The 26,809-nt window shown below is 50.1% G+C and overlaps 1 protein-coding gene across 2 annotated transcripts in view; it reads right to left on the bottom strand.

Annotated features, from left to right (window-relative positions):
• The window catches only part of LOC134969735 (fibulin-7-like), a 50,367-nt gene that overhangs the window by 23,241 nt on the left and 317 nt on the right, over nt 1-26,809 (bottom strand). The gene's annotated exons all lie outside the window — the stretch shown is intronic.

Genomic DNA, 26,809 nt, shown 5'->3' with positions numbered 1-26,809 from the left:
TGCGACTGTGATCCCGTACACAGCTGCAATGTCCCCAGCATCTCACTCCCCGCAGCGCGACCTCGAGACAGTCAGAACTCCAATAGGTGCCTGATCTGCGACCAACGCTGCGTCTCTGTACGCAGCCGCTGGGACTCACAAAGCCACCAGCGGGCGTCTTAGTACAAACCCAAGAGGCTGAGGTATATGCAGATTTTTATCGCAGCCGCTGCGTACATGTTCACTTGTGCGGCGGCTGCGACATTAGCGCACATCTCTGCAACAGGCCCAGCGCGTCACTGTCATCATATACATATATACATGTCAGTTCTTACCCAACGCGCCGCAGAGCATCACTCATCATATACACACCGCAGAGCGTCACTTCCTGCTGAATGCCCCACAGAGCATCACTGTTTGCTGAATGCCCCGCAGATCGTCACTTCTTGCTGAATGCCCCGCAGAGCGTCACTTCTTGCTGAATGCACCGCAGAGCGTCACTTCTTGCTAAATGCACTAGAGCGACAATTCACATTGGACACACACAAGCTGCAGAGCATCACTTCTTGCTGAATGTACCGCAGAACATCAGATCTTGCTGAATGCACCGCAGAGTGGCACTTCGCATTAGACACACACATGCTGCAGAGCGTCACCTCTCATTAGACACGTTGCAGAGTATCACTCCTCTGTAGACATATATTGCAGCACCTATAGGTGTGGGATGAAATCGTAGAACGCAGAGGCGTGACATAATGCCTCATCACTGGCCTCTCCCCTGACAGGCGCTTCTCCTTCCCTCACGTATACCTCTTGGGCTCGGCCGGCGCTGTTTGGGGGTATTATGGCGCATGTGCAGCAGTGGTTACATAGCCTGTATCTAATGTTCTGCACTGTAAGTCTTATGTGCTACGTGAGGCGCTGCGGACCCTCCGCCATCCCACATAAAGGACAGATGCCTCCAGCTCAGCAGAGTAGGTCGCCGCAGTCTGCGCATCTTCTCCCATGGTGAAAGTCATTGTGGCTCATTAGGTACAATATTTATGGATGCGGGCTGCACATCGACCGTTAACCACTGATACCAGATGGATTTGCCATCGATAGTGGTGCTGTTCTTCACCATTGATGGCACAGAGTCCCCTCATTGATGTTTTTTCTCCATGGCAACAGCACAAGGACCCTAGCCTCTCCCAATGTGACCAGTGAAGCCCTGTCCCCCTCCTCTGATTGGCCCGCTGCCCAGTGAGTAATAGAACAGGGATGACCATCGGTGGTTGAAACTATCAATGGTTCCCCCTGTGGGTGATTTTTATACCATCAAGGTTAACCACTAATGGTATCATCGATGGTGATCATCGTTAGTTAACCCAATGATGGACAGTTTACACTTGCACTTAGGTGGCCCGATTGCTGCACAGTAAGTTACCCTGCAGTAAAGACATAGCTGATGATATAGGGGTCTATTCATGAAGTAGTGAAAGAGTGGAGAAGTGAGCCTGTGTAAAAGTTGCCCATGGCAACCAATCAGCATTAACGTAACATTTATAATTTGCATACTATACAATTGTATGGAGTTGCTGATTGGTCGCCATGGGCAACTTTTACACTGGCTCACTTACCCACTCTTCACTGCTTCATGAATAGACCCCTTAATGTACAATACACCCTTCACTGCCGCAGGCGTTTATCTGAGACACTGTCCCAGCAACAGATATTTGATAATCAGCCCTGAAAAGGAATTTTTATAACCGCGATATGTGGAATGTTAGTGTTGGGGGGCTGTAACGGGTGTGGTAATAAATAGATCTCTGATCCTACAGTTCCGCTCTGTCTCTGCAGATTGGATCCAGACTCTGACAGGAGTCAGACAAACAGCCCCTGTGTCTCCCCGGCTCTGGCCTGAGACACCAGCGTGTAATGCAAACACTCAGCGCGTACAGGAAAGTTACAGCAGCGGCCCGACCCCTGTACATCAGGAATAACACACGCCGGAGGCGGTATCCGGATCATAGACCGACCTTACAAGTTACAGCAGCAGCCCGACCCCTGTACATCAGGAATAACACACGCAGGAGGCGGTATCCGGATCATAGGCCGACCTTACAAGTTACAGCAGCAGCCCGTCCCCTGTACATCAGGAATAACACACGCCGGAGGCGGTATCCGGATCACAGGCCGACCTTACAAGTTACAGCAGCAGCCCGTCCCCTGTACATCAGGAATAACACACGCCGGAGGCGGTATCCGGATCACAGGCCGACCTTACAAGTTACAGCAGCAGCCCGTCCCCTGTACATCAGGAATAACACACGCCGGAGGCGGTATCCGGATCACAGGCCGACCTTACAAGTTACAGCAGCAGCCCGTCCCCTGTACATCAGGAATAACACACGCCGGAGGCGGTATCCGGATCACAGGCCGACCTTACAAGTTACAGCAGCAGCCCGTCCCCTGTACATCAGGAATAACACACACCGGAGGCGGTATCCGGATCATAGACCGACCTTACAAGTTACAGCAGCAGCCCGTCCCCTGTACATCAGGAATAACACACGCCGGAGGCGGTATCCGGATCATAGGCCGACCTTACAAGTTACAGCAGCAGCCCGTCCCCTGTACATCAGGAATAACACAAGCCGGAGGAGGCGGTATCCGGATCATAGGCCGACCTTACAAGTTACAGCAGCAGCCCGACCCCTGCACATCAGGAATAACACACGCCGGAGGCGGTATCCGGATCATAGGCCGACCTTACAAGTTACAGCAGCAGCCCGTCCCCTGTACATCAGGAATAACACACGCCGGAGGCGGTATCCGGATCACAGGCCGACCTTACAAGTTACAGCAGCAGCCCGTCCCCTGTACATCAGTAATAACACGCCGGAGGCGGTATCCGGATCATAAGCCGACCTTACAAGTTACAGCAGCAGCCCGTCCCCTGTACATCAGGAATAACACACGCCGGAGGCGGTATCCGGATCATAGGCCGACCTTACAAGTTACAGCAGCAGCCCGACCCCTGTACATCAGGAATAACACACGCCGGAGGCGGTATCCGGATCATAGGCCGACCTTACAAGTTACAGCAACAGCCCGTCCCCTGTACATCAGGAATAACACACGCCGGAGGCGGTATCCGGATCATAGGCCGACCTTACAAGTTACAGCAACAGCCCGACCCCTGTACATCAGGAATAACACACGCCGGAGGCGGTATCCGGATCATAGGCCGACCTTACAAGTTACAGCAACAGCCCGACCCCTGTACATCAGTAATAACACACGCCGGAGGCGGTATCCGGATCATAGGCCGACCTTACAAGTTACAGCAGCAGCCCGACCCCTGTACATCAGGAATAACACACGCCGGAGGCGGTATCCGGATCATAGGCCGACCTTACAAGTTACAGCAGCAGCCCGACCCCTGTACATCAGGAATAACACACGCCGGAGGCGGTATCCGGATCATAAGCCGACCTTACAAGTTACAGCAGCAGCCCGACCCCTGTACATCAGGAATAACACACGCCGGAGGCGGTATCCGGATCACAGGCCGACCTTACAAGTTACAGCAGCAGCCCGACCCCTGTACATCAGGAATAACACACGCCGGAGGCGGTATCCGGATCATAGGCCGACCTTACAAGTTACAGCAGCAGCCTGTCCCCTGTACATCAGGAATAACACACGCCGGAGGCGGTATCCGGATCATAGGCCGACCTTACAAGTTACAGCAGCAGCCCGTCCCCTGTACATCAGGAATAACACACGCCGGAGGCGGTATCCGGATCATAGGCTGACCTTACAAGTTACAGCAGCAGCCCGTCCCCTGTACATCAGGAATAACACACGCCGGAGGCGGTATCCGGATCATAGGCCGACCTTACAAGTTACAGCAGCAGCCCGTCCCCTGTACATCAGGAATAACACACGCCGGAGGCGGTATCCGGATCATAAGCCGACCTTACAAGTTACAGCAGCAGCCCGTCCCCTGTACATCAGGAATAACACACGCCGGAGGCGGTATCCGGATCATAGGCCGACCTTACAAGTTACAGCAGCAGCCCGTCCCCTGTACATCAGGAATAACACACGCCGGAGGCGGTATCCGGATCACAGGCCGACCTTACATGTTACAGCAGCAGCCCGTCCCCTGTACATCAGGAATAACACACGCCGGAGGCGGTATCCGGATCATAGGCCGACCTTACAAGTTACAGCAGCAGCCCGACCCCTGTACATCAGGAATAACACACGCCGGAGGCGGTATCCGGATCATAGGCCGACCTTACAAGTTACAGCAGCAGCAAGACCCCTGTACATCAGGAATAACACACGCCGGAGGCGGTATCCGGATCATAAGCCGACCTTACATGTTACAGCAGCAGCCCGTCCCCTGTACATCAGGAATAACACACGCCGGAGGCGGTATCCGGATCATAGGCCGACCTTACAAGTTACAGCAGCAGCCCGACCCCTGTACATCAGGAATAACACACGCCGGAGGCGGTATCCGGATCATAGGCCGACCTTACAAGTTACAGCAGCAGCCCGACCCCTGTACATCAGGAATAACACACGCCGGAGGCGGTATCCGGATCATAGGCCGACCTTACAAGTTACAGCAGCGGCCCGTCCCCTGTACATCAGGAATAACACACGCCGGAGGCGGTATCCGGATCACAGGCCGACCTTACAAGTTACAGCAGCAGCCCGACCCCTGCACATCAGTAATAACACACGCCGGAGGCGGTATCCAGATCACAGGCCGACCTTACAAGTTACAGCAGCAGCCCGTCCCCTGTACATCAGGAATAACACACGCCGGAGGCGGTATCCGGATCATAGGCCGACCTTACAAGTTACAGCAGCAGCCCGACCCCTGTACATCAGGAATAACACACGCCGGAGGCGGAGTCCGGATCATAGGCCGACCTTACAAGTTACAGCAGCAGCCCGTCCCCTGTACATCAGGAATAACACGCCGGAGGCGGTATCCGGATCACAGGCCGACCTTACAAGTTACAGCAGCAGCCCGACCCCTGTACATCAGGAATAACACACGCCGGAGGCGGTATCCGGATCATAGGCTGACCTTACAAGTTACAGCAGCAGCCCGACCCCTGCACATCAGGAATAACACACGCCGGAGGCGGTATCCGGATCACAGGCCGACCTTACAAGTTACAGCAGCAGCCCGTCCCCTGTACATCAGGAATAACATATGCCGGAGGCGGTACCCGGATCACAGGCCGACCTTACAAGTTACAGCAGCAGCCCGACCCCTGTACATCAGGAATAACACACGCCGGAGGCGGTATCCGGATCATAGGCCGACCTTACAAGTTACAGCAGCAGCCCGTCCCCTGTACATCAGTAATAACACACGCCGGAGGCGGAGTCCGGATCATAGGCCGACCTTACAAGTTACAGCAGCAGCCCGTCCCCTGTACATCAGGAATAACACACGCCGGAGGCGGTATCCGGATCATAGGCCGACCTTACAAGTTACAGCAGCAGCCCGACCCCTGTACATCAGGAATAACACACGCCGGAGGCGGTATCCGGATCACAGGCCGACCTTACAAGTTACAGCAGCAGCCCGTCCCCTGTACATCAGGAATAACACACGCCGGAGGCGGTATCCGGATCATAAGCCGACCTTACATGTTACAGCAGCAGCCCGTCCCCTGTACATCAGGAATAACACACGCCGGAGGCGGTATCCGGATCATAGGCCGACCTTACAAGTTACAGCAGCAGCCCGACCCCTGTACATCAGGAATAACACACGCCGGAGGCGGTATCCGGATCATAGGCCGACCTTACAAGTTACAGCAGCAGCAAGACCCCTGTACATCAGGAATAACACACGCCGGAGGCGGTATCCGGATCATAAGCCGACCTTACATGTTACAGCAGCAGCCCGTCCCCTGTACATCAGGAATAACACACGCCGGAGGCGGTATCCGGATCATAGGCCGACCTTACAAGTTACAGCAGCAGCCCGACCCCTGTACATCAGGAATAACACACGCCGGAGGCGGTATCCGGATCATAGGCCGACCTTACAAGTTACAGCAGCAGCCCGACCCCTGTACATCAGGAATAACACACGCCGGAGGCGGTATCCGGATCATAGGCCGACCTTACAAGTTACAGCAGCGGCCCGTCCCCTGTACATCAGGAATAACACACGCCGGAGGCGGTATCCGGATCACAGGCCGACCTTACAAGTTACAGCAGCAGCCCGACCCCTGCACATCAGTAATAACACACGCCGGAGGCGGTATCCGGATCACAGGCCGACCTTACAAGTCACAGCAGCAGCCCGTCCCCTGTACATCAGGAATAACACACGCCGGAGGCGGTATCCGGATCATAGGCCGACCTTACAAGTTACAGCAGCAGCCCGACCCCTGTACATCAGGAATAACACACGCCGGAGGCGGAGTCCGGATCATAGGCCGACCTTACAAGTTACAGCAGCAGCCCGTCCCCTGTACATCAGGAATAACACGCCGGAGGCGGTATCCGGATCACAGGCCGACCTTACAAGTTACAGCAGCAGCCCGACCCCTGTACATCAGGAATAACACACGCCGGAGGCGGTATCCGGATCATAGGCTGACCTTACAAGTTACAGCAGCAGCCCGACCCCTGCACATCAGGAATAACACACGCCGGAGGCGGTATCCGGATCACAGGCCGACCTTACAAGTTACAGCAGCAGCCCGTCCCCTGTACATCAGGAATAACATATGCCGGAGGCGGTACCCGGATCACAGGCCGACCTTACAAGTTACAGCAGCAGCCCGACCCCTGTACATCAGGAATAACACACGCCGGAGGCGGTATCCGGATCATAGGCCGACCTTACAAGTTACAGCAGCAGCCCGTCCCCTGTACATCAGTAATAACACACGCCGGAGGCGGAGTCCGGATCATAGGCCGACCTTACAAGTTACAGCAGCAGCCCGTCCCCTGTACATCAGGAATAACACACGCCGGAGGCGGTATCCGGATCATAGGCCGACCTTACAAGTTACAGCAGCAGCCCGACCCCTGTACATCAGGAATAACACACGCCGGAGGCGGTATCCGGATCATAGGCCGACCTTACAAGTTACAGCAGCAGCCCGTCCCCTGTACATCAGGAATAACACACGCCGGAGGCGGTATCCGGATCATAGGCCGACCTTACAAGTTACAGCAGCAGCCCGTCCCCTGTACATCAGGAATAACACACGCCGGAGGCGGTATCCGGATCATAGGCCGACCTTACAAGTTACAGCAGCAGCCCGTCCCCTGTACATCAGTAATAACACACGCCGGAGGCGGTATCCTGATCATAGGCCGACCTTACAAGTTACAGCAGCAGCCCGTCCCCTGTACATCAGGAATAACACACGCCGGAGGCGGTATCCGGATCATAGGCCGACCTTACAAGTTACAGCAGCAGCCCGTCCCCTGTACATCAGGAATAACACACGCCGGAGGCGGTATCCGGATCATAGGCCGACCTTACAAGTTACAGCAGCAGCCCGTCCCCTGTACATCAGGAATAACACACGCCGGAGGCGGTATCCGGATCATAGGCTGACCTTACAAGTTACAGCAGCAGCCCGACCCCTGCACATCAGGAATAACACACGCCGGAGGCGGTATCCGGATCACAGGCCGACCTTACAAGTTACAGCAGCAGCCCGTCCCCTGTACATCAGGAATAACATATGCCGGAGGCGGTACCCGGATCACAGGCCGACCTTACAAGTTACAGCAGCAGCCCGACCCCTGTACATCAGGAATAACACACGCCGGAGGCGGTATCCGGATCATAGGCCGACCTTACAAGTTACAGCAGCAGCCCGTCCCCTGTACATCAGTAATAACACACGCCGGAGGCGGAGTCCGGATCATAGGCCGACCTTACAAGTTACAGCAGCAGCCCGTCCCCTGTACATCAGGAATAACACACGCCGGAGGCGGTATCCGGATCATAGGCCGACCTTACAAGTTACAGCAGCAGCCCGACCCCTGTACATCAGGAATAACACACGCCGGAGGCGGTATCCGGATCATAGGCCGACCTTACAAGTTACAGCAGCAGCCCGTCCCCTGTACATCAGGAATAACACACGCCGGAGGCGGTATCCGGATCATAGGCCGACCTTACAAGTTACAGCAGCAGCCCGTCCCCTGTACATCAGGAATAACACACGCCGGAGGCGGTATCCGGATCATAGGCCGACCTTACAAGTTACAGCAGCAGCCCGTCCCCTGTACATCAGTAATAACACACGCCGGAGGCGGTATCCTGATCATAGGCCGACCTTACAAGTTACAGCAGCAGCCCGTCCCCTGTACATCAGGAATAACACACGCCGGAGGCGGTATCCGGATCATAGGCCGACCTTACAAGTTACAGCAGCAGCCCGTCCCCTGTACATCAGGAATAACACACGCCGGAGGCGGTATCCGGATCATAGGCCGACCTTACAAGTTACAGCAGCAGCCCGTCCCCTGTACATCAGGAATAACACACGCCGGAGGCAGTATCCGGATCATAGGCCGACCTTACAAGTTACAGCAGCAGCCCGTCCCCTGTACATCAGGAATAACACACGCCGGAGGCGGTATCCGGATCATAGGCCGACCTTACAAGTTACAGCAGCAGCCCGTCCCCTGTACATCAGGAATAACACACGCCGGAGGCGGTATCCGGATCATAGGCCGACCTTACAAGTTACAGCAGCAGCCCGTCCCCTGTACATCAGGAATAACACACGCCGGAGGAGGCGGTATCCGGATCATAGGCTGACCTTACAAGTTACAGCAGCAGCCCGTCCCCTGTACATCAGGAATAACACACGCCGGAGGCGGTATCCGGATCATAGGCCGACCTTACAAGTTACAGCAGCAGCCCGTCCCCTGTACATCAGGAATAACACACGCCGGAGGCGGTATCCGGATCACAGGCCGACCTTACAAGTTACAGCAGCAGCCCGACCCCTGTACATCAGGAATAACACACGCCGGAGGCGGTATCCGGATCATAGGCTGACCTTACAAGTTACAGCAGCAGCCCGACCCCTGCACATCAGGAATAACACACGCCGGAGGCGGTAACCGGATCACAGGCCGACCGTACAAGTTACAGCAGCGGCCCGACCCCTGCACATCAGGAATAACACACGCCGGAGGCGGTATCCGGATCACAGGCCGACCTTACAAGTTACAGCAGCGGCCCGACCCCTGCACATCAGGAATAACACACGCCGGAGGCGGTATCCGGATCACAGGCCGACCTTACAAGTTACAGCAGCGGCCCGTCCCCTGTACATCAGGAACAACACACGCCGGAGGCGGTATCCGGATCATAGGCCGACCTTACAAGTTACAGCATCAGCCCGTCCCCTGTACATCAGGAATAACACGCCGGAGGCGGTATCCGGATCACAGGCCGACCTTACAAGTTACAGCATCAGCCCGTCCCCTGTACATCAGGAATAACACGCCGGAGGCGGTACCCGGATCACAGGCCGACCTTACAAGTTACAGCATCAGCCCGTCCCCTGTACATCAGGAATAACACGCCGGAGGCGGTATCCGGATCACAGGCCGACCTTACAAGTTACAGCAGCAGCCCGTACCCTGTACATCAGGAATAACACACGCCGGAGGCGGTATCCGGATCATAGGCCGACCTTACAAGTTACAGCAGCAGCCCGTCCCCTGTACATCAGGAATAACACACGCCGGAGGCGGTATCCGGATCATAGGCCGACCTTACAAGTTACAGCAGCGGCCCGTCCCCTGTACATCAGGAATAACACACGCCGGAGGCGGTATACGGATCATAGACCGACCTTACAAGTTACAGCAGCGGCCCGTCCCCTGTACATCAGGAATAACACACGCCGGAGGCGGTATACGGATCATAGACCGACCTTACAAGTTACAGCAGCAGCCCGTCCCCTGTACATCAGGAATAACACACGCCGGAGGCGGTATCCGGATCATAGGCCGACCTTACAAGTTACAGCAGCGGCCCGTCCCCTGTACATCAGGAATAACACACGCCGGAGGCGGTATCCGGATCACAGGCCGACCTTACAAGTTACAGCAGCAGCCCGTCCCCTGTACATCAGGAATAACACACGCCGGAGGCGGTATCCGGATCACAGGCCGACCTTACAAGTTACAGCAGCAGCCCGTCCCCTGTACATCAGGAATAACACACGCCGGAGGCGGTATCCGGATCATAGGCCGACCTTACAAGTTACAGCAGCAGCCCGTCCCCTGTACATCAGGAATAACACACGCCGGAGGCGGTATCCGGATCATAGGCCGACCTTACAAGTTACAGCAGCGGCCCGTCCCCTGTACATCAGGAATAACACACGCTGGAGGCGGTATCCGGATCATATGCCGACCTTACAAGTTACAGCAGCAGCCCGTCCCCTGTACATCAGGAATAACACAAGCCGGAGGCGGTATCCGGATCATAGGCCGACCTTACAAGTTACAGCAGCAGCCCGTCCCCTGTACATCAGGAATAACACAAGCCGGAGGCGGTACCCGGATCATAGACCGACCTTACAAGTTACAGCAGCAGCCTGTCCCCTGTGCATCAGTAATAACACACGCCGGAGGCGGTATCCGGATCATAGGCCGACCTTAATTAGGTCGACAGTCAATAGCTCGACTACCAATGGTCGACATACATTAGATCGACATGGAGAAAAGGCCGACATGGTCATTGGGTTGATATGTGATAGGGCGACTGTGCAAATGGTCGACACCACTTTTTTTTTTTTTTTGCTTATTTTTTTCATCTTTTTCAAACTTTACCGTGGACTACGATTGGGAATAGTATCCTGTGCTGAGCACAGCGAGGCACCTTGCCCAAGGCATGGGGAGGCACCTTGCCCAAGGCATGGCGAGCGAAGTGAACCATACAAGAAGACGTGGCCTGCGTGTCTGTTCCTGTGTACCTGCATCCCTGTATCAGTCCTCAGTGTGCTGTCCCTGCCAGTCCTGCACCCGTGCCCTGTTGGATTGGTTATGGATCAGTAGGTCGACCTGGATTAAGTCGACCACTATTGGTCAACATGGGAAAAAGTCAACACTGTAAAATGGTCTACGAGGGATAAGTCGACACATGAAAAGGTAGACATGACATTTTGCATGTTTTTGGTATCCTTTTTTGCATAACATGACCAGGAACCCCAATTAGTGCACCGCGTCCATTCGCATGGTTGGCTTTGCTCGCCATGCTTCAGGCAAGGTGCCTCGCTCCGCTACAGCTACACTCGCCACAGGTTACTATTCCCAGTCGTAGTCCACATGGAGTTTTAAAGTATCAAAAAGTAAAAAAATAGAAAAAAAAATGTCAAAAAGTCATGTTGAACTTTTTATGTGTTGACCTGTCCCATGTCGACCAATGTCCCATGTTGATCTTTTTCCTATGCCAACCAATGGTGGTCGACCTATTGAGTGTCGACCTAAGTACTGTTGACCTACCATCCGAATACCATTGGATTCTGTACTGTACCTGCTATCCAGTGTCCATCCTTGCTCCGTGTCCTTGTCTTGCCGTGGCCCTCATGTCTAGTCCTGATCCATATCCAGGCTCCTGTCAAGTCTCTGTGAATATACCCTGCCAGCTCTGGTTTTGTGTATATCCAGCCTGTGTGTCCGTAGTTATCAACAGCAAAGTATATTCACTCCAGCCGTGCCTGCAGTCGCAAGTCTGCAGCATTTTCAGTACACCTTAACCTGTACCCAAGTCACAGCTTAGTAACTGTGTGTTACTACAGACTGCAGTCTAGTCACTAAAAATCCAAAAAGCCTCTCTGCAACTAGGTTCATGCTGTCAGCACTCTGCTTTCAATCACAGTACTCACCCAGCACCTGTTTGTTTCCTGGCAATTAAACCGCCTAGCTGTGTCCACCTGCAACAACCAGTGTTACTTCAGACTTCAGTCATCATTGTTCTGTAACCAGTGCATATCTAGCCCTGCAGTCTTCAGTCACCATATCTTGTCAAGCCTGTCTGCAGTTACCATTCCTGTATCCAGTCTGCCTGCAATTAACTCTTGCATTGCCAGCATCTACACTGCAGGTTTATTACCTTGTGGTCTCCAGCCTATTGTGTGCGCCCGTACTGCTAGCGGTTTAAGTCCGGGCGGCACCCTAAGTACCGGTGTGCATGTTGTATATTATGGGAACAGCGGGGGCTGTTATTGGCAGAGACCCTCTCACCAGTCCCACACACATAGTGCTGGAGTTCCAGAACAATGAGCTGATTGGCTGATACTTTATCTCTCTTCATCTTATCTCTCTCCATGCTTTGATACATCTCCCACTGAGAATTAGAGAATAATAACAGATAGAAAGAATTGCATTTGACATACAGGAAATGTACTGTGGTCAACAGAGAAAAATAGGGATTCATTTATAAAACCTGCAGCTGCCGGTACCATGTGCAGCTGGTTTTGCTCTCAGTGATCCCTTACAATGTTCCCGCCTCTGTAGCATCACCCATTGGCAGAGGTAAGAACTGCGTGTAACCGTTAGGGCCACACACATGAAACTATACATACATTGTTCTAAGCAGGGCTCAATGAAAACCGGCAATATTTCTCAGTCCATAAACCCCATATTACTATTTACATCGGAAATAGGATAAAGACAAGGGGCTTCTGTGCAGAGCCGTTTCTTGTGGTGGGCGAGGCGTCTCACGGGGTGCCCACTGCGGCTCGAGCAGAGTACTAATGACGGGGAGGAGGGGGAGCACCAGGACTCAGAACAGACTTAGCGGCGGGAGGAGGAGGGACATGCGGGCGGGAGCTGTAAACACCCCTAAAGAGCACCACACAGCCCTGGCAACTGGCATTACACAGCCCTGGCAACTGGCATTACACAGCCCTGGCAACTAGCATTACACAGTCCTGGCAACTAGCATTACACAGCCCTGGCAACTGGCATTACACAGCCCTGGCAATACACAGCCCCGGCAACTGGCATTACACAGCTCCAGCAACGATCATGACACCTATGCAACCAGCATGGATCCCAGAGTATGAAACCTCTGGCAACCAGCATGGAACCCAGAGCATGAAACCCCTGGCAACCAGCATGACACCCAGCACGTGAAACCCTTGGCAACGAGCAGGTAATTTAAAAGTTTGTAGAAGCTTTACTGTAGGACATAATGTATCAAGGGGAATATGGGTGTGTAAACAGCGCTAAAAAAACTGGATATGGAAATTAATAATCACAATTTATTATAAAAATTGTTGCAACAAATAAAACATTAAATTCATATATATATATAGGTATATTAGTAAAATAAATTCGGTAAAAAGATGTCAAAAATAGGGCAGGCACAGCTAATTTGTTAGGTGTATTACCACATGAGGATGCCGGACATGATGTACTGAAGAAAGTCCTTGGAATTATGCCACAGTCCTGGGTGCACTTTGCAATGCTAGCAGGTGAATGTCCAAAGATTGTGCGAACCTTGTTTGCTTGGTTCCAACCAGAAGAAGACCTCTTTATAGCTGGATCTCTGGTGCTTGCATGGACTTCTGCTACTTCCCAATTGCTGAGGGACTTCTAGGCTTATTCCAGGTATGATTGATAATTCAGTAGTACACGGCTCCTCCAGACCAACGCGTTTCGCTGTATCCACAGCTTTTTCAAGGTATGTGTGCCCATAGTGTGAGTGCCCTTTTTAAAGGCTGTGCTAATTGCCCATCATTGACAGCTGAGATCATTTACAAATTTTTAAATAAATAACAAAACAAAGTATATCTTACATTTGTATTAAATGGCCCTAAGTATATCTATATAGATGCACCATAATCTATATTTTATATATCTATGATCAAATTATGTAAATAGTGTGAATTATTGAAATAGCCGTTCCGGATGTTTGTATCTATGTATGTTTATTTGGCCTGATGTTCATCTCTCTATTTAGCACACAAAATGCATAAAACACATCTAAAATATTTGCATATTCACTTATTTATAAAAACCAGTGACTCCATGTAAACTATTTATGAAGAGATTATTGAATTTCTACTATAATTTGACCTATGGGCACCGCTGTCTCTCCGAATACTAGATCACGTGACACGCGTTCGGCATCAGACTAAGGGAATGACGCGTGTCCGGTCATCGGCGCCGGTCACGTGAGCGCGCGTGTCACGTGACCTGGTACGCAGGGAAATAAGGGGAGCGGCCAAGTGCGAGCGGCGGGAGCCCTGCGGGTATGCCGATCACGTGGCAGGTCTGTATTAACAGCCTAAAGAGCCACGTGATCGGAAAACATGTTAAATCTAACCAATAAAGAGCAAGTATGCGTTCCACTGACAGGATGTCCAGGTATGCGGTCATGTGACCCATACATGGAAACAGGAAATGTTTTAAATGGTTTTGATATATAAATCCGTTGATATTATTCAAAACTAAGTTTGAAGTTCATATACATCTGTCTCCTATATATAAAAATGAATTAAACTGGATATGGTTTTGTTTTGTTATTTATTTAAAAATTTGTAAATGATCTCAGCTGTCAATGATGGGCAATTAGCACAGCCTTTAAAAAGGGCACTCACACTATGGGCACACATACCTTGAAAAAGCTGTGGATACAGCGAAACGCGTTGGTCTGGAGGAGCCGTGTACTACTGAATTATCAATCATACCTGGAATAAGCCTAGAAGTCCCTCAGCAATTGGGAAGTAGCAGAAGTCCATGCAAGCACCAGAGATCCAGCTATAAAGAGGTCTTCTTCTGGTTGGAACCAAGCAAACAAGGTTCGCACAATCTTTGGACATTCACCTGCTAGCATTGCAAAGTGCACCCAGGACTGTGGCATAATTCCAAGGACTTTCTTCAGTACATCATGTCCGGCATCCTCATGTGGTAATACACCTAACAAATTATGCAAGTGGAAGTATGCGTTCCACTGACAGGATGTCCAGGTATGCGGTCATGTGACCCATACATGGAAACAGGAAATGTTTTAAATGGTTTTGATATATAAATCCGTTGATATTATTCAAAACTAAGTTTGAAGTTCATATACATCTGTCTCCTATATATAAAAATGAATTAAACTGGATATGGTTTTGTTTTGTTATTTATTTAAAAATTTGTAAATGATCTCAGCTGTCAATGATGGGCAATTAGCACAGCCTTTAAAAAGGGCACTCACACTATGGGCACACATACCTTGAAAAAGCTGTGGATACAGCGAAACGCGTTGGTCTGGAGGAGCCGTGTACTACTGAATTATCAATCATACCTGGAATAAGCCTAGAAGTCCCTCAGCAATTGGGAAGTAGCAGAAGTCCATGCAAGCACCAGAGATCCAGCTATAAAGAGGTCTTCTTCTGGTTGGAACCAAGCAAACAAGGTTCGCACAATCTTTGGACATTCACCTGCTAGCATTGCAAAGTGCACCCAGGACTGTGGCATAATTCCAAGGACTTTCTTCAGTACATCATGTCCGGCATCCTCATGTGGTAATACACCTAACAAATTAGCTGTGCCTGCCCTATTTTTGACATCTTTTTACCGAATTTATTTTACTAATATACCTATATATATATATATATGAATTTAATGTTTTATTTGTTGCAACAATTTTTATAATAAATTGTGATTATTAATTTCCATATCCAGTTTTTTTAGCGCTGTTTACACACCCATATTCTATTTGTTCTAACAGGGACTAACTATCCCTTTATACAGCTGCTTAAAAGGTTTAGCAACCCCTCTTGACAGCGCCGGGCGAATACCTTGGTATTTCTTCTTTTGCAATAATGTATCAAGGGCATTGCGGTGTGTGGCATAATATGGTGCAGGGGGCATTACTGTGTGGGGCTTAATATGGTGGAATTTATTAATTTTTTTCCCTGTGGTGGCCGTGATCTGTTGGTGCAGGGTCAAAAATTGGGGCGTAAGGTAGTCTTTTCAGGTGAGATCACGCCCATTTTAGCAAGACCATGTCCATTTAGTGAGGCCACGCCCCCTTGCCAGGAGCGGACATTTTTAAATCTCGCACTGGGAGCCAAATTGGCTAGAAACAGCCCTGCTTCTGTGAGGTGACATTTCTCAGGGGGTTTGAGGTAAAAATTTAGCGTGCCACTAACATTAAGTGTTGTGTCTGGTTGCTTTACATTTAATGTTAGTGACTTTTTACATTTTCATCTCAACCCAATTACAAAAGCCACAACTTCATAAATATAGCCCAAGTTCTGAGAGTGTATCGCCACTTTCCTGCTAAATTTAGCATATTATATCCAGAAATCACCCTCATAACCCAGCAATGTGCAGCATATTATACCCAGCAATCACCCTCATAACCCAGCAATGTGCAACGTATTATATCCAGCAATCACCCTCATAACCCAGCAATGTGCAGCATATTATACCCAGCAATCACCCTCATAACCCAGCAATGTGCAACGTATTATATCCAGCAATCACCCTCATAACCCAGCAATGTGTGATATATTATATCCAGCAATCACCCTCATAACCCAGCAATGTGCAGCATATTATATCCAGCAATCGCCCTCATAACCCAGCAACGTGCAGCATATTATATCCAGCAATCACCCTCCAATGTGCAGCATATTATATACAGCAATCACCCTCATAACTCAGCAACGTGCAGCGTATTATATACAGCAATCACCCTCATAGCCCAGCAATGTGCAGCATATTATATCCAGCAATCACCCTCATAACCAAGCAATGTGTAACGTATTATATCCAGCAATCACCATCATAACCCAGCAATGTGCAGCATATTATATCCAGCAATCACCCTCATAAGCCAGCAATGTGCAGCATATTATATACAGCAATCACCCTCATAACCAAGCAATGTGCAATGTATTATATCCAGCAATCACCATTATAACCCAGCAATGTGCAGCATATTATATCCAGCAATCACCCTCATAACCCAGCAATGTGCAGCATATTATATCCAGCAATCACCCTCATAACCCAGCAATGTGTGATATATTATATCCAGCAATCACCCTCATAACCCAGCAATGTGCGGTGTATTATATACAGCAATCACCCTCATAACTCAGCAACGTGCAGCGTATTATATACAGCAATCACCCTCATAGCCCAGCAATGTGCAGCATATTATATCCAGCAATCACCCTCATAACCAAGCAATGTGCAACGTATTATATCCAGCAATCACCCTCATAACCCAGCAATGTGCAGCATATTATATCCAGCAATCACCCTCATAACCCAGCAATGTGCAACGTATTATATCCAGCAATCACCCTCATAACCCAGCAATGTGCAGCATATTATATCCAGCAATCACCCTCATAACCCAGCAATGTGCAGCATATTATATCCAGCAATCACCCTCATAACCCAGCAATGTGCAGCATATTATATCCAGCAATCACCCTCATAACCCAGCAATGTGCAGCATATTATATCCAGCAATCACCCTCATAACCCAGCAATGTGCAACGTATTATATCCAGCAATCACCCTCATAACCCAGCAATGTGCAGCATATTATATCCAGCAATCACCCTCATAACCCAGCAATGTGCAATATTATATCCAGCAATCACCCTCATAACCCAGCAATGTGCAGCATAACCTATCAGTGAGCCACATAACCCATCAATAACCAGCATAACCCAGCATAGCACAGAAGTGACCAGCATAACATGGCAATGACTTGCATCCATGAGCAGAATGACCCAGCAGTGACCACCATAGCCCAGCACTGATCCTTGTAACCCAGCAATGAACCGCATAACCCAGCAGTGACTATTTTAACACAGCAGTGAGCATCATAACCCAGCAATGAGCAGCACAACTCGGCAATGACCCATATAACTTAGCAGTGACCCTCATAACCCAGCAGTGACTCATAACACAGCAGTGAGCAGCTCAACCCAGCAGTGACCCGTATAAGGCAGCAATGAGCGGTGATTGCTGGATATAATAATACATAATATATGAGAGTGATTGCTGGCTATAATATGCTGCACATTGCTGGGTTATGATTGTGATTGCTGGATATAATAAGCTGCACATTGCTGGGTTATGATTGTGATTGCTGGATATAATATGCTGCACACTGCTGGGTTATGATGGTGATTGCTGGATATAATACACTGCACGTTGCTGGGTTATGAGGGTGATTGCTGGATATAATATATCGCACATGGGGGTCATTCTAAGTTGTTCGCTCATTGACAATTTTTGCAACGGAGCGATTAAGGCAAAAATGCGCATGCGCATGGTACACAGCGCGCATGTGCTAAGTATTTTAGCACAAAACTTAGTAGATTTACTCACGTCCGAACGAAGAATTTTCATCGTTGAAGTGATCGGAGTGTGATTGACAGGAAGTGGATGTTTCTGGGCGGAAACTGACCGTTTTCTGGGAGTGTGCGGAAAAACGCAGTCGTGCCAGGTTAAAACGCAGGAGTGTCTGGAGAAACGGGGGAGTGGCTGGCCGAACGCAGGGCGTGTTTGTGACGTCAAACCAGGAACGAAACGGGCTGATCTGATCGCAGTGTAGGAGTAAGTCTCGAGCTACTCAGAAACTGCTAAGAATTATTTATTCGCAATTCTGCTAATCTTTCGTTCGCAATTCAGCTAAGCTAAAATACACTCCCAGAGGGCGGCGGCCTAGCGTGTGCAATGCTGCTAAAAGCAGCTAGCGAGCGAACAACTCGGAATGAGGGCCATTACTGGGTTATGAGGATGATTGCTGGATATAATATGCTGCACATTACTGGGATATGAGGGTGATTGCTGGATATAATATTGCACATTCCTGGGTTATGAGGGTGATTTCTGGATATAATACACTGCACATTGCTGGGTTATGAGGGTGATTGCTGGATATAATACACTGCACATTGCTGGGTTATGAGGGTGATTGCTGGATATAATATATCGCACATTGCTGGGATATGAGGGTGATTGCTGGATATAATATTGCACATTCCTGGGTTATGAGGGTGATTTCTGGATATAATACACTGCACATTGCTGGGTTATGAGGGTGATTGCTGGATATAATATATAGTAACATAGTAACATAGTATCTAAGGTTGAAAAAAGACAATTTGTCCATCAAGTTCAACCTATTTGTGGTCTCCTATGCAGGATTATTTTGGTCTATATTTTGTCTGATGCTGATGTCAGCCGTTGTGTTTTGTTCCTCTTTTCATAGTAACTAAAGTGCGCGACTACGCACCATAACCCTGGATATCCTTATCCAATAGGAATTTATCTAACCCATTCTTAAAGGTGTCAACTGAGTCCGCCACTACAACTCCCTCAGGCAGGGAATTCCAAACACGTATTGTCCTTACTGTGAAAAAAAACTTTTCACCTGCGTAACCCAGCAAAGAGCAGCATAACTCATCAGTGACCCATATAACCCAGTAGTGACCCGCATACCCCAGCAGTGAGCAGTATAACCCAGCAGTGACCTGCATAACCCAGCAGTGATCCTTATAACCCAGCAGTGACCCACATAACCCAGCAGTGACCCACATAACCCAGCAGTGACCCTTATAACCCAGCAGTGACCCTCATAACCCAGCAGTGACCCTTATAACCCAGCAGTGACCCTTATAACCCAGCAGTGAGCATCATAACCCAGCAGTAACCCTTATAACCCAGCAGTGACCCACATAACCCAGCAGTGACCCACATAACCCAGCAGTGACCCATATAACCCAGCAGTGACCCATATAACTCATCAGTGACCCATATAACCCAGTAGTGACCCGCATACCCCAGCAGTGAGCAGTATAACCCAGCAGTGAGCGGCATAACCCAGCAGTGACCTGCATAACCCAGCAGTGATCCTTATAACCCAGCAGTGACCCACATAACCCAGCAGTGACCCATATAACCCAGCAGTGAGCATCATAACCCAGCAGTAACCCTTATAACCCAGCAGTGACCCACATAACCCAGCAGTGACCCATATAACCCAGCAGTGACCCATATAACTCAGCAGTGACCTGCATAACCCAGCAGTGACCCAAATAAACCCAGCAGTGACCTTTGTAACCCAGCAGTGAACAATATAATCCAGCAGTGACCCATATAACCCAGCAGTGAACATCATAACACAGCAGTGACCCGCATAACCCAGCAATTATCCTTGTAACCAAGCAGTGAACCGGATATCCCAGCAGTGACCCACATAACCCAGTAGTGACCCATATGACCCAGCAGTGAGCATCATAACCCAGCAGTGACCCAAATAACTCAGCAGTGATCTGTGTAACCCAGCAGTGAACAACATAATCCAGCAGTGACCCATATAACCCAGCAGTGAGCATCATAACCCAGCAGTGACCTGCATAACCCAGCAGTGATCCTTGTAACCTAGCAGTGAAAAACATAATCCAGCAGTGAGCGGAATAACCCAGCAGTGACCCATATAACCCAGCAGTGACCCATATAACTCATCAGTGACCCATATAACCCAGTAGTGACCCGCATACCCCAGCAGTGAGCAGTATAACCCAGCAGTGAGCGGCATAACCCAGCAGTGACCCTTATAACCCAGCAGTGACCCACATAACCCAGCAGTGACCCATATAACCCAGCAGTGAGCATCATAACCCAGCAGTAACCCTTATAACCCAGCAGTGACCCACATAACCCAGCAGTGACCCATATAACCCAGCAGTGACCCATATAACTCAGCAGTGACCTGCATAACCCAGCAGTGACCCGAATAACCCAGCAGTGAGCATATAACTCAGCAGTGACCTGCATAACCCAGCAGTGACCCAAATAAACCCAGCAGTGACCTTTGTAACCCAGCAGTGAACAATATAATCCAGCAGTGACCCATATAACCCAGCAGTGAGCATCATAACACAGCAGTGACCCGCATAACCCAGCAATTATCCTTGTAACCAAGCAGTGAACCGGATATCCCAGCAGTGACCCACATAACCCAGTAGTGACCCATATGACCCAGCAGTGAGCATCATAACCCAGCAGTGACCCAAATAACTCAGCAGTGATCTGTGTAACCCAGCAGTGAACAACATAATCCAGCAGTGACCCATATAACCCAGCAGTGAGCATCATAACCCAGCAGTGACCTGCATAACCCAGCAGTGATCCTTGTAACCTAGCAGTGAAAAACATAATCCAGCAGTGAGCGGAATAACCCAGCAGTGACCCATATAACCAAGCAGTGGTCCGCATAATCCAGCAGTGACCCATATAACCCAGCAGTGACATATAATCCAGCCGTGAGCCTGGTAACCCAGCAGTGAGCCATATAAACCAGTAGTGACCTGCATAATCCAGCAGTGAGCAGCATAACCCAGCAGTGACCCATATAAACCAGTAGTGAGTGACCCATATAGACCAGTAGTAACCCGCATAACCCAGCAGTGATCCTTATAACCCAGCAGTGACCCTAATAACCCAGCAGTGACCCGCATAATCCAGGAGTGAGTGGCATAACAGCAGTGACCCGCATAACCCAGGAGTGTCCCGCATAACCCAGAAGTGATCCTTGTAACCCAGCAGTGACCCGCATAACACACCAATGACCTGCCTAACACAGCAGTGACTCATATAACCTAGCAGTGACCCGCATAACACACCAATGACCCTGCATAACACAGCAGTGACTCATATAACCCAGCAGTGAGCATCATAACCGAGCAGTGACCTGTATAATCCAGTAGTGACTCGCATAATACAGCAATGAGCAGCATAACCCATTATTAGTGACCCGTATAACCCAGCAGTGACCCGCATAACACAGCAGTGATCTGCATAACCCAGCAGGGACCCGCATAACCCAGCAGTGATCCATATAACCCAGTAGTGACCCATATAACCCAATAGTGTTCTGCATAACCCAGCAGTGACCCTTGTAATCCAGCAGTGAACATAATCCAACAGTGACCCATATAACCCAGCTGTGAGCATCATAACCCAGCAGTGACCCGCATAACCCAGTAGTGACCCGCATAACCCAGCAGTGACCCACATAACCCTGCAGTGACCCATGTAACCCAGAAGTGACCTGTATAACCCAGTAGTGACTAGCATAATCCAGCAATGAGCATCATAACCCATCATCAGTGACCCATACAACCCAGCAGTGTTCTGCATAACCCAGCAGTGATCCTTGTAACCCAGCAGTGAATAACATAATCCAGCAGTGAGCGGAATAACCCAGCAGTGGTCCGCATAATCCAGCAGTGACCTATATGATCCAGCTCTGAGCCTGGTAACCCAGCAGTGAGCCATATAAACCAGTAGTGACCTGCATAACCCAGTAGTGACCCGCGTAACCAAGCAGTGAGCGGCATAACCCAGCAATTGACCCATATAAACCAGTAGTGACCCGCATAACCCAGCAGTGATCCTTATAACCCAGCAGTGACCCGCATAACACAGCAGTGACCCGCATAACACAGCAGTGATCCTTGTAAACTAGCAGTGAGCAGCATAACCCAGTAGTGACCCGCATAACCCAGCAGTGATCCTTGTAACCCAGCAGTGAACATAATCCAGCAGTGACCCGCATAACCCAAGAGTGAGCGGAATAACCCAGCAGTGGTCCGCATAATCCAGCAGTGACCTATATGATCCAGCTCTGAGCCTGGTAACCCAGCAGTGAGCCATATAAACCAGTAGTGACCTGCATAACCCAGTAGTGACCCGCGTAACCAAGCAGTGAGCGGCATAACCCAGCAGTGACCCATATAAACCAGTAGTGACCCGCATAACCCAGCAGTGATCCTTATAACCCAGCAGTGACCCGCATAACACAGCAGTGACCCGCATAACACAGCAGTGATCCTTGTAAACTAGCAGTGAGCAGCATAACCCAGTATTGACCCGCATAACCCAGCAGTGATCCTTGTAACCCAGCAGTGAACATAATCCAGCAGTGACCCGCATAACCCAGGAGTGAGCGGCATAACCCAGTAGTGACCCGCATAACCCAGGAGTGAGCGGCATAACACAGCAGTGACCCGCATAACCCAGGAGTGAGCGGCATAACCCAGCAGTGACCCGCATAACCCAGAAGTGATCCTTGTAACCCAGCAGTGACCCGCATAACACAGCAATGACCCGCATAACACAGCAGTGACCCATATAACCCAGCAGTGAGAATCATAACCGAGCAGTGACCTGTATAATCCAGTAGTGACTCGCATAATACAGCAATGAGCAGCATAACCCATCATAATCATTGACCCTTACAACCCATCAGTGACCCGCATAACACAGCAGTGACCCGCATAACCCAGCAGTGACCCATATAACCCAGTAGTGACCCATATAACCCAGTAGTGTTCTGGATAACCCAGCAGTGATCCTTGTAATCCAGCAGTGACCCATATAACCCAGCAGTGAGCGGCATAACCCAGCAGTGACCCATATAACCCAGCTGTGAGCATCATAACCCAGCAGTGACCCGCATAACCCAGTAGTAACCCGCATAACCCAGCAGTGACCCACATAACCCAGCAGTGACCCACATAACCCTGCAGTGACCCATGTAACCCAGAAGTGACCTGTATAACCCAGTAGTGACTAGCATAATCCAGCAATGAGCATCATAACCCATCATCAGTGACCCATACAACCCAGCAGTGAGCATCATAATCCAGCAGTGACCCATATAACCCAGCAGTGAGCGGCATAACCCAGCAGTGACCCATATAACCCAGCTGTGAGCATCATAACCCAGCAGTGACCCGCATAACCCAGTAGTAACCCGCATAACCCAGCAGTGACCCACATAACCCAGCAGTGACCCACATAACCCTGCAGTGACCCATGTAACCCAGAAGTGACCTGTATAACCCAGTAGTGACTAGCATAATCCAGCAATGAGCATCATAACCCATCATCAGTGACCCATACAACCCAGCAGTGAGCATCATAATCCAGCAGTGACCCGCATAACCAAGTAATGACTCACATAATCCAGCAGTGACCTGCATAACCAAGTAATGACTCACATAATCCAGCAGTGACCCGCATAACCAAGTAATGACTCACATAATCCAGCAGTGACCCGCATAACCAAGTAATGACTCACATAATCCAGCAATGAGCAGCATAACCCATCATCAGTGACCCATACAACCCATCAATGAGCAGCATAACCCAGCAGTGACCCGCATAACCCAGCAGTGGCCCATATAATTCAGCAGTGAGCATCATAACCCAGTAGTGACCCGCATAACTCAGCAGTGATCCTTGTAACCCAGCAGTGATCCTTGTAACTAGTGATGAGCGGATTCGGTTTTACTCGGTTTTACTCGGTTCTCAAAACGGCATCTTATTGGCTCACGGATGTCACGTGTTTTGGATAGCCAATAAGATGCCGTTTTGAGAACCGAGTAAAACCGAGTAAAACCGAACCTCGCTCATCACTACTTGTAACCCAGCAGTGATCCTTGTAACCCAGCAATGAACAACATAATCCAGCAGTGAGCCTGGTAACCCAGCAGTGATCCGCATAACCCAGCAGTGACCTGCATAAACCAGCAGTGACCCGCATAAACAGGCAGTGAACAACATACTCCAGAAGTGACCCACATAACCCAGCAGTGATCCTTGTAACCCAGCAGTGACCCATATAACCCAGTAGTGACCTACATAACCCAGTAGTGACCCGCATAACCCAGCAGTGATCCTTGTAACCCAGCTGTGACCCATATAACCCAGTAGTGACCTACATAACCCAGTAGTGACCCGCATAACCCAGCAGTGATCCTTATAACACAGCTGTGACCCTCATAACCCAGCAGTTATCCTTCTAACCCAGCAGTGAACAACATAACTCAGCAGTGATCCTTGTAACCCAGCAGTGAACCATATAACCCAGCAGTGATCTATATAACCCAGCAGTGACCTATATAACCCAGCAGTGATCCTTGTAACCCAGCAATCAACAACATAACCCAGCAGTGAGCATCATAACCCAGCAGTGAGCAGCATAACCCAGTAGTGACCCGCATAAACCAGCAGTGTGATCCTTGTAACCCAGCAGCGAACAACATAATTCAGCAGAGACCCATATAACCAAGCAGTGACCCATATAACCCAGCAGTGACCTATATAACCCAGCAGTGAGCCTGGTAACCCAGCAGTGAGCGGCATAACCCAGCAGTGAACCATATGAACCAGTAGTGACCTGCATAACCCAGTAGTGACCCGCATAACCCAGTAGTGATCCTTGTAATCCAACAGTGAACAACATAATCCAGCAGTGACCAGCATAACCCAGCAGTGATCCTTGTAACCCAGCAGTGAACAACATAATCCAGCAGTAACCCGCATAACCCAGCAGTGAGCGGCATAACCCAGCAGCGAGCCGCATAACCCAGCAGTGACCCATATTACCCAGCAGGTACCCATATTACCCAGCAGTGAGCATCATAATCCAGCAGTGACCTGTATAACCCAGTAGTGACCGCATAACCCAGCAGTGATCCTTGTTACCCAGCAGTGACCCGTATAACCCAGCAGTGACCCACATAACCCAACAGTGATCCTTGAAACCCAGCAGTGACCCGTATAACCCAGCAGTGACCCGTATAACCCAGCAGTGACTCATATAACCCAGCAGTGACTCATATAACCCAGTGACCCATATAATCCAGCAGTGAGTTATATAACCCAGCAGTGACCCATATAACTCAGCAGTGAGCATCATGACCAAGCAGTGACTCGCATAATCCAGCAATGAGCAGCATAACCCATCATCAGTGACCCAGCAGTGCAGGGGTGTAGCAAGAGTGGCTCCGGTGGAGATTGTGCGCTGCGGTCCGCCACTCACATTCCCGCGAGCCACTGTACCGGTAGCCACAGAGCAGGAAGAGGAGAAGCACACTGACTCAGAGACTAGGTAGAGAACAGGGCAGGCCAGAGGTGGCAGCAGGAGACACTGACAGCCAGCACATGCCGGAGCTCTGCCCGCCCTCTTTATAGTGTTGTGAGGCAGTAATGGTAACCATTACACCGTCCATACTGCCATGCCCCTATATGTTGTTGTAAGGCTTTGGTACGCACTGACCCTATTTTAAACATGGGGGGCACCCAAAGGAAACTTTCGCCCTGAGCTCCACATGGTCTAGAATTGGCCCCGTCACCAATTTAGGATTTTTAAATGTTGTTTCTTTTCAAATGTAACATGCACCACATGTTGACCAGGCCCCCAATTCAGTACAGGGGAGGAGGGGGGGGGGGGGAGGGGGGAAGTGCCAAAACATACCCTTGCTTCGGGCACCATAGCGACTAGCTACACCTCTGGAGCAGTGACCCGCATAACCTGGCAGTGACCCGCATTTCCCAGCAGTGAGCAGTATTAATGAATGTGGATGGGCTATGTCAAGTTCACCAGGAACATTTCCAGAGGCAGATGCTCAATGCCCGGGGATCAGGGACAAATGATGCCGCCATCTGCCAGATATTTATCACAGAGACCATTGGGAATACTGCAGACAGTGGCCCCCGTGTGGAGGTATGGGAGGGACGGGCATCGGGGCCACGGGTTGGCACTGTACTGAGAAGCATGTGCTCACCTCGCACCTCACATTTCCCCCCTCACACAGGGCGCACACGCAGTAATACCAGCACTGCCCTTCATGTATGTGCGCTAGTACAGGAACACAGCGCTGTCAATCCTGATACACCGTCAACAGGTCATGTTTTCAGGATGTCTTTCTCTCGTCATTATGAGGGATTGCCATGGGAAGCGGAGGCTAGTAACTGTGGCATG

Source organism: Pseudophryne corroboree, chromosome 11, assembly GCF_028390025.1.
Source record: "Pseudophryne corroboree isolate aPseCor3 chromosome 11, aPseCor3.hap2, whole genome shotgun sequence".
NCBI classification, from domain to species: domain Eukaryota; kingdom Metazoa; phylum Chordata; class Amphibia; order Anura; family Myobatrachidae; genus Pseudophryne; species Pseudophryne corroboree.
Note: the sequence above shows the minus strand (reverse complement) of the source record. Positions and strands in the feature narration are given on the sequence as shown.